We start from the raw sequence: 10,644 nt of genomic DNA, 5'->3' as shown, positions 1-10,644 counted from the left end.
CCAGGGCTGTGGCATTAGGAAGATCTGGTACAATAAACTTGGCTTTCTGAATGTGGTCCATGGGTTTTAAAACTGGAAGCTGAACAGTCATATAATCATTTACTTCTTGACCACATGAGCTCACTCTGGACAAGAGTGCAGGCATGAATGTGAATTTAAAAGAGCCACCAGAGTACTGAATACCTCTAACCTGACAAAAACACAAAATTTCCCATGTGAATGGGACAATATGCATAAATTAATGGGTTATAATTTCCTGTGGTGTTTTTATAAGGCTTTCTGGGTGGTTTTAAGGTGTTTTAGCTGAGGAACCCCACCCCAAAGTTGCACTTGACAAAGACAGGTATAGATAAAACAGTATTTACTTGGTGTTTGTTGCAGGTTTGCACAACCATGGGAATTAACTAATGACAACTGTACAACTGTGTCATGCATCAAACTGTGTACGGCCCACGTTCATTTGAGCCAGAGCCACATTTACAGTAGCGCTACAAAAAGCTGCCGCCGGTCTGTTATGTCTTTGCTTCGATCGTAGCCTGTGATCATGTTTTATGATTCAGTAGCTCAAATTCAATTTCTCCAGTAGATGCCACTGCTGTACTCTGTGGTAAATGAGACCTTGAATAATACATCATCTTGTAATTAATAGCCTATAATAAAGAAACCAGCTCATTGATTGGGTTACTTTGAGTTGACAGTGTCAGCTGGTGACGTTTACCTGGCCTGTGTATTTCTCTGCAGCTGCAAATTCCATTTTGCTTAGAGAAGTTTGCACCCTTTGTGTCTGCAGGCCGACGGCAGGAAACAACTCATGCTGCACACATTTTGGGCAACTTTGTCTTTGCAGTGTAAAATAAATTATATGACATTCACTTGGCATAAAAAGGTTTTGCAGTTCTCAGCAGCTGATTGGTGTTTGAGAGATGTGCCAAGCTTTCAGTAGAATTGATCAATGACCTAAACGCAACTGTCCAATGCCAGACACTGCAAGGCCTGCCAGCTGCTTAGGCCATGCATTTATTAATGCAAAAGTGATGCAGACATTAATGCATCAATAACTACAATCTAATAATATACACAAATGATGCCACCGGTGTGTGCAGGCACATATTGTAATTTTGTATTCGTATTATTTCAGATGACTGAGATAACAGCCATAAATTCCAACAATGAGTGTCCAACTTGATTAGGGATGTCGGTACTCTCAAAAATGTCTGCTTACCTCCAGAAAGGTCTGTAACATTTACATTCAGTATTTGACATTTTGATTTAACATTTAATTTTTGGTTTTAAGATTTACATTTGGATTTAAAACCCTTGGCCATTGTCTCCATTGTTTACATCCATCAGGAACTGAAGGTAGTACCTGAATATTTCCAGAGGAGTGACCAAGAATCTAATTACTGAGTATGACTGTGATAGCTCAGAGCGCACTGTCAGCCCATTGTGGAGGCAGTGCAATCAGAAATGACTTGAAAATCTTTAAAATGTTGTTTGGAGCCAAGTGTGGTGAAATCTTGTACATTTCAGCCTGTGTCACTTTATGATTGGCTGCCGATATAAACCAAACAGGGCCTAATCTTGATAAGCTTCAAAAGCAACACCGAAGGCTATAAAATGTTTACAATGCACATATACATGCAACACAGCAAAGCATACTTAAAAATAGTCTTATCTTCTAAAAATATCTTACAATGAAGATGACAATACGAACAATCACCCTCATGATTCATTCATTTCTGTCATAAACCCTATGAGACCTCCCATGTAACTGGATACCAACACAACATGAGTAACGGTTTACAACTGCCTACAACACATTAGTCCATTAGCCAGATGAGCTGTGGTCAGATCAGCTCCACGTCTGCTGAGGATACAGCAATACTGATAAGCAATATCTGGAAACATAAGTCTTGGCTATTTTAATCCAAAATATTAATCTTATATTCCCTCATAATATCCAGTCATTGAGTGTAACTACAGTGGATTAAATCTTTTTCTTTCTTTTTTTTTTTTTTCCTGTTAGTTCTTTCCTTGAAAGGTAGGTAAATGTAGAGGTTTCAGGCTGTTGCTTTGTGTTTTGAGTGGAAACAAGGAAGGGACTCTAGAGGGAATAAGGCTTTCTGTCCTTGAAGTTTATCTATGACTCAGTGTCTGGAAATCAATTCTTCCAGCATTTCAAGTATGATTTATATAATGTTTTAGGAGCTTGGCAGAAGATGGAGTTTTATGACACAACTTGCGGCTTTGCAATCATGCCTCAGAGGGGCCTGATTCCCCAACACTGTGCAACTCTGGCAGAGGGTCCGTACTTTTCTGTTGCTGTTTTCTAGTTGGTTTTTGTTTTGCACTTTGATATTTCTTCCACTAAACAGCTGGTGTTGGTGCTGCAGATGAACTGCATTGCTCGAAGTTCACACACACAGGATTTTCTTTCAGCACAGATATATACAAACAATGTTATATGCTGGATCACCAAGCCTGATTCGGCATTTTACTGTGCTGTCGTTTGCAGGCGGTGAGGTTATGATTCGGTCATCACGCTGCACTTGGCTGCTCAGGTTGCCAGTTTTGCAGTTGTGCAGCATTTAGACTCAAGTGACACCAGACATCAAAGCACAGAGCCGTTCCCAGGGGTCCATGCTGCTGCTGCTGGTATCATCATGCCAGTGCTCTTAAGACAGCTCAGATGACCTCACATAACTCCTGCTTTGAGGTCACTACAGATCCTGGATCAGCCAAAGAGAATGGGAAAACCTATTTGTCACAAGCAGTGGATCACTCCAGCCATTTACAGTGGAACAAATACATGACTGACTGCCAAGATGCTGTTTGGAAATCCAGCCCAGACTCATATTTGTGTATCACAACTCAACTATACAAGAAGTTAACAAGCAAAAGCTGTGCAAGGCTGGGGAACAAAACAAGACACAAGCTCAGCAGGCGATTTAACACATGCACCAGATCCAGATGTATGACAGACACACTGCAACTCTATCTCTGACCCTCACCAAAGACCCTCTGCAAACATAACAGAGATGTGGAGCATTAACTGTTTTCATAAGTCAGAGATAAAATCATCAGTCTTTTCAATTGAATTTAAGAAAACTAAGGAAATAAAATTCCCATCCTGTCATTACATGATGTTCTTTATGTACAGTAAATGCTTTGTTTTTGTCCAAATGTCACAAGAAGTATTCATATTCACATACAGACCTTCTTTATTCAGCCCTGCTTTTAATTTTCTCAAGCTTGATGTGTGATAATGGTTGTTTAAGTATTTTAGATAATTATTCCGCCCCCAGACAGACCACTGTGGAGATTCAGAACAGACTGCTGTCACACTGCATTACGATTACAAGCAGCAGCTTTGCGCCCTCTGTTTGTCTGGTTGGATACAGAGTGAAGCTCACATCTGACACACACACAGGTGTAGTAGTGCAGTGTGTGTAGTAGTAGTAGTAACCTGCACTGGTGTGAATATATGTGTCTCTGTGTATGTTCTCTGCATCTGCAGGTCAGACAAAGTGTAACCCAAACAAAGTGGTCTGTCCTGTCATGTGACAACAGTGCGTGGGTGGAGGCACGCACCTCTGCAGGGCCAACAAGCTAAACACATCATGATAAAGCACATCATGATGAAGTGGTGGGCAAGGAACATCAACATAAATCACAGCCAGCTGCAGTGAAAGGAGGATTATGCAGCCTTAAGAACCACTCAGTCTGTTTGTATAATTGAACACACACCAAAAATGCGCCCATAGCTGGACAGTGAGACATTTAGCAAAGAGTGGTATGACAACATGTGTGGTATCCCAGAGAGCAGAGACCAAACAGAAACATGTCTTTCGTAACGCCCCAGAGTTCTATTAATCTGCTTTGTAATGATGTGGTTTCACTTGCAAGTTTTATTTAGACAGGACAATTATTCATCACACAATAATTTGCTGGTAATGAATAGCAATTAAGATGTGGTGCTCTAATGTGCACTGAAAATGAAATGTGCAGTTTTGTTTGTTTGATTGTTTGTTTCTGGCCATTTGGGAGCAGCAGACACAAACTCTCTTAATGCAATAGTCGTCAGCGTTGTACACATCCAGCAGACATGGAGCAACATTAGCATTCATTTTGATTTATGCTTCTGACCACAAGAAATATTTATACCCAATATTCCCTCTCTTTGAGCTCTGATCTTGGTCTCCACCAGCTCCCAAGGGAGATATCTGACTCTTTAGCTGCTAAATGATCTGCTATGTTCACCAGCGGCTAACCTTGTCTGTCTGGCATTGGTTTTTAGAGCTTGTTCTTTGAAACAGCTGTCTGCTGCAGCTGAAAACAATGCTAGCAGAGCAGTGTGAGGAAGCCAGAACACTATGCCAGAAAACCAAGACCACAAGAGTTGGAAATTATTCTCTGTGGGTTCGTTATTACGAGCAACTTCTTTTACTTACACATAATCATTTGAGCCAATGGTGATGTAAAAATATTAATTCTAGCCACTTTAAGACTAAGAAGAGAATTTCTTCTGTAATAAGACTGTTATGGGACCATGAGCTTCCCTTCACAATTTTACTGAAAATCAGTCCTGCAACATTTCAGAAAATCCCCTCATATCACTCAGCTCTAAAACTCAGGGATCAGCCCAAATCCAAAAAACTCAGTGTCCTTAAAAGCAATACTGAGGAAAAAAAAAAAAAAAAACTCAGCAGGGAAATATGCTGGAAGTGTTACGTCCCCTTCATTTCCTGTAAAGAATGAATCACAATCACATGCATGAGAGCCAAATGAGAAGAAATGGAGCTGAGGATGATGAAGAGATTCTGCAGTGTTTTTCCTGCCACGTTTTATCGGAGGAAAGTTCCTGTGTTGTGCAGCAAGGTAAAACAAAACAAGTCAAGTGTGGAATGAAGGCAGTTGTGGCAAGCTGTTTATTACATGTAATACATGGGTCATCTGAGAAAATGTTATTCATCACCAAGGTTATGAGTGTTTTGGTCAGCCTCACTTTAGATCACAATAATACACTCAGCTTTGGTTAAAAAACAAATCAGAGTGCTGAAGCCTGAGAAAAGACACTGCAGGGCTGTGGACCCTGATGACTCACCCCCCACTATTTTCATCAGTAATCATGAAAACGAGCACAGATAATTGAGGCTAAATGAGGATCGAGAGTCATTTAAAGAGATGGAGTTGACTGTCCAATTGATGTCTAAATATTTTACTGTTACAGAATCTAGTCAGACAACTTCCTCAGTGGGAACGAAGGAGGACGAGTTAGTCTGTATTCTACAGAGGTAAGAGGAGAAGGAGGAGGAGGAAGATGGGGCTGTACTTCTCATTATTTTGTCCTAACACCATATGCTATTTGGAAAACTATAATACACTGCCCTATAGACATAATGGCTCTTCAGAAACCTATGGGTGACATCACAGAGACTACATCTGTATTTGAAACCCTGGTACACAGCAGTATTACTGTTTGCAAAAATGTAGCATGCAAACAAAATCTGCTGTATGCCAAAACTAGCCGTATATCATTCTGATTAGGCAAAAATCTCCAGTATGCCTCAGACCAGTCTCTCGCCTGCTCTGTCCCACAATGCAAAGTGCTGGAACGGTCACAATAAGCAGCTGGGCCAACAATGGCAAGTTTTTTATAAGCTATTTCATCACTAAATTCATTCAATTCACACCATAGGCTAGATAGCACGAGTTCACCCACTAAGATAATTCAGAAAAGATCAGGCATGCTGTTGATTATTTATGAATTTTAGGGTTCTTTCACACGTGAAAGTCCAAACCAAGGCTCATGTTTTCTGTTAGAGTTTATGCATTTGATCTAGTTTTGGTTTCACATTGCAATTATGAAAGTGCACTAAAGAACTTTACATGACACACCTACGTCCAGTCATCATCACCTACACAGGCTGCCTCTCCCTATACTTTACAATCATTGGTCTGCAGACGGTGTGCATCTGACAGCGACGTGTTGTTAATTCCGCAAGTAGCCTTCTGTTGCTGTACAAGTATTTAATGATACCATCACAGTTCTAACAAGCTCAGCACACACACACACACACACACACACACACACACACACACACACACTTTACTTCAGATCGATTAGGGCTGTAACGCAGAAGAGTGTCCAAGGTCCTGCCTCTGCTCCATGAGAGACTGTTTGGTAATGCGGTTTCTGTGATGTGGTGCCGGCTCTGAATCTCATACTTCAGCTCCAGAACACTGAGAAGATGGTGAAATGTTATCTGAAACTGACAACAGCTGGTCATCAAGAGCAATGTTCTGGGTAAGAGTTTCTGTTATCTTTACTGCCACTGGGTCGTCTAGAGACATTTTGTCTCGCCTCTTCAGCATTTGCTGCAAAGTTGGTAGTTGCTGTTTCTCCTTGAACTCCACGTTGTGTTGGTTCTTAGACGTATTAACTTTTCTTGTTTCCATTTGCTTGATGCTTGTCATCTGCAACTAACCCCATGTCTTATCTCCCTGCAGCTCTGTCTGCTCTGATCTGAACCCCGTCTCCTGCCCTGCTCCCCTGCCTCGGACTCCTGTTCAGTCCAGAGGCTTCCTGGATTCTGCTCTGGACCTGCTCGGTGTCTCTGCTTGGCTCACATCCCATTCCTTTGTCCCCTGCAATAAATGACCTTAAATCTTACCTGACTCTGTGTCTGCTCCGGGGTCACTGGCTTAGCCCTTTAACACCAAGTCATTATTTTGAGACACTAAATAATTATTTTAAAACACTAAGTAATTATTTCGAGACAGCTTCTCATTAAAATGAGGTACAGGATCTTTTCATCATCACTTATCCTAAAATATCTTCAAACTGCTGACATTGTTCCTCCTCTGCCTTCCTACTCAGCTGATGAGAGGTCAATACAGCGCTGGCATAAAGCAGCATTGGAGCAGTTTTACCATTACAATTAGGAGCAGATACGCACAGTATCAGACCAGCACCAGTATCAGGACGTCTCTACTAATTATTCTGACTCTTGTCTGCAGTAACCTCCCCCAGTGATATCAGGGACGAATAAGCAATAACTGACCGTGAAGTCATTTTCTTCATTATGAACACACAGTTTTTCATAGCCAACTGTTTTTGATACAGAGCTGGTATGTTCATGATGTTATGTCTCAGCATATTTGTACATATGCACATGATAATAAAGTGTTTTCTGTTTTTGTTAAATATGTGAAATATAATACATAAAAATATATGATAAGGCTTCAGCTAGGCACAACCATAATTTGACATAATTCTGATAGTTTTGGAAATATATCTACATATGCAGTGCATACTTTGCATCAGTGTCGCCATCCAAGGAAGGAAACCTGATGTTTATTAAATTTGAGTACTTCTTCTCATCAGTGTGTCCCATGTCCAACACAGTGTCCGCAGGTGGGGGTCTTGAAGTTAGCTGGCTAGGGGTCCTCAGATTGATCAGCTCATCATCAAGAAAGGGAAACCATCTGCAAGACAAATCTAGTACTTCTTGATGTGCTGCATCAGCAGGAGGAGAGCTTGGAGGCAGTGGAGCCTCACAAGCCATTACTGTGATTGGCCACTTCATCATCAGGTCCGCACCTGATTGGTATTCAAGGTCAGAGGTCTGGACTGATTGGTGATACCAAAATAATATTGTTGTCCCCATTTAACGTCACATCTCTTGTGATTGGACCAGCATGAAACTGATGATATTGTTTAATAATTAAATTTTCTTGCAAAAGTAATGTTATTCTTATGAGTCTTCATCAATGTGAACAGACTCCTAAAAACAATAATGATAACTAAATGCTGAAGAAGAAAAGAGCTCCACCAAGGAGGCAGTCAGCGCTCAATACAAAACCCACAGTTCAACTACCAATCAATGAGTCCTTGTCTCAACAAAATCTCCTCCTCAGGATCCCAGGAAGCAAACAAAAATACTCAGTTTGAGTTGAGTTTGAGTTTGTGAACTATGAAATCCAATGAAATACAGACTTCTTGACTTGTTGTCAGACATCAGTAAGCTGATCAACCATCACTCTCAGGACACAGTGGACCTCTCCCACTGCTGAGTAACATTAGACGCATTCTCTGAATTCATTCATATTCTGTGGGCTGGATGGGAATGTGGTGGGCTGGATGTGACCCGCGGGTCTCCAGCTGACAATATGGGCTGGGTCCAGATGCAGACCAAGGTCTGGACTTTGAGAAGCCCTATAATGTCTTTCAAACCTGGGTATTTCTTCACGAGTGTCCTCCATGTGAAGCACGGCCTCAGCAGGAGGAGGGCTTGGATGTAGTGGAACCTCAACAGCCATTACTCAGACAGGCTGGGACATCAAACAGGACAGATTTTTCCATCTCTGTGACCCCAGCAGACAGAAATTTTCCTGAAATATCCATGGGTTTCGTAACAGGATGAACGTTTTGAGTAAATCTCACAAGTGTACCAATGTTGTGTCATTCAGCTGCTGTGCACTGAAGACCTGCTGCAATACCAGAATCACCTCTGTTACTTTTATTCAGCACACTCGGCTCCAGAGTACACTGATGTTTTGTTCTGTGTTTATCCTCAACTATATTCAACAATCAAGTTCATACAGGCACAAAGTTGGTGAGAAATAAAAAACTTAATCTTCATGTTAGAATTAGTGTACTTTACTTGTCAATATCATTATAAAAACACATCACCAGGAACACCAGCAACACAAGACAACTCAGCACATCAACACCACATATTAGGCCAGTCAAAACCATCGACATTGTCTCCGCAAAAAACAAACACTTTAAGCTCATTTCATCATTTCTCCCTGTGCGTGACAGTGCCAGTGAAATGATTTGGCTTATGGAAAATGTCCTCTCTGTCAGAACTGACATGTTTACTATGACATTTTTACTCTACAAAAGCACGAAAACACTCTGTGGCATTAACCTGGAGGCATGAGACAGAGCCAGGATAGACTGCCAGTTCATCACAGTGCTAACACAGGTGGACAGATACTCTATGACTCAAACTCATATTCACATGGAATATAGAGAAAGTGAGGAGGCAGAGCTTGAGGAAGGGGAAGCAGCAACTCTTTTGTGGTTTCAGTGATTCTATGGAGTCGCTGCTTTCCTCCTTAATGCCATTTGTATATTTAAGAGAACACAGAAACCTCAGTCTGACACCTGACTTGTGAATTGACTTCAGGCGCTAGTGGTCACTCTTGTTAATAACTGCTCTGACCATATAACTAGACACATTGCAAGAAAATTTGGCTCCCTGACAACAGATCCCAGCAGCACTGACACAATAAATATCTTCTGCATAATCCTTGACATTTTCCAGGACTACTGTCCAGCTCTGAATCATGCACCCTTGGTTAATTCATGGTTCCCGTCTTCTAAAAGCACCCCTCCACGTAAACCACACATAGTGGGAGAATAGGACATTTCAGATGAATTTCAGAGCTAATCATCAAAGTTTCTGAATTTCCACTCACTACTAACAGCTGAATGAAAAGTCTTTTCTCGCCTCCCAACACCGTCTAACCTTACATGAACCATTTTTAACTTGGTAAGATACTGTGACAGGATACAGGCAGACATTGTAGCTCTGCTCATTACAGAGGAGCGCCTTGGCCAAACAAAGTATGCTCCAAACCAGTGTGGCTCCTGTGATGTGGGAAACAGTGTGCTATTAGGTGTAAGCCATGCAAAAATTTCATTTTTCACTTCCAGTCCCCAAAAGCTGAGAGCCTTCTGGCTCTATTCAGCAAGAGTTAGGGAGCTTAACCTTTGTGTTTTGTTGGCTTTGGCTTAACTCTCTCATTGTTTCCCATCCTACAAACCCCACTGCTCTATGTTTAAAAGTAATAATTACAAAATCAGTCTTTTTTTTAATTCAAATATATATTTCTTTCTTTTCTTCTGACCCCCTGGTCCAATATGTAGAAAAGTAGTAACAGAGGAGCAGAGCTACAGCAGGAATCAGTCACTGATCTCAACATATCAAAAATAATGATGTGTGTCCCTCCTTAGACTGTCACAAAGAGAGGGACATGTCAATCAGACATAATTTGTACTGTCCTGCACAGTCATGAGAGGTCAAGATGAAGAAGTCAGAGTTCTTTATTTCAGATATAAGGCTTAAGCTTTATTGATCCCATACATGGAAATTAAGTAACACAGCAGCACAAGTGCAAGAACAGATACGTAACTTTGTTAAATGCTTAAAGACATTTTAAAATGAGAATACCATATATTCTGAACATCTACTATATACAAATGAAGCATGAAAAAAATGAGAATAAACAGTCTACAGTTCAACATAAACTGACAGCAGTTGAACTACGTATGAAGCACATTAAAACAAAAGGAGTCACAGAGTAAGTGAGAGTTTTTCCATGTGTTTTTCATGCTTGGCCTCATCGTGAGTATTTACATCTATACTGACATAAAGTATGATGTCCTGCTACTTGTTCTTTATAGATTAAAATCCACAGTCCGCTGTGTTATTCACTGTTAAGGTCTGCCTGTAACTGATGCAAACTGAGCTTCTTTTTCCACAGAACCACTGAACTCTGCACACTGACTCAACCAAGTCATGAAATAAATTCCGGGAAAGTCATACAGTACGGTACTTGGGGGTAGCAACT

The sequence above is a fragment of the Chaetodon auriga genome, chromosome 4, assembly GCF_051107435.1.
Source record: "Chaetodon auriga isolate fChaAug3 chromosome 4, fChaAug3.hap1, whole genome shotgun sequence".
NCBI lineage: Eukaryota > Metazoa > Chordata > Actinopteri > Chaetodontiformes > Chaetodontidae > Chaetodon > Chaetodon auriga.
Note: the sequence above shows the minus strand (reverse complement) of the source record.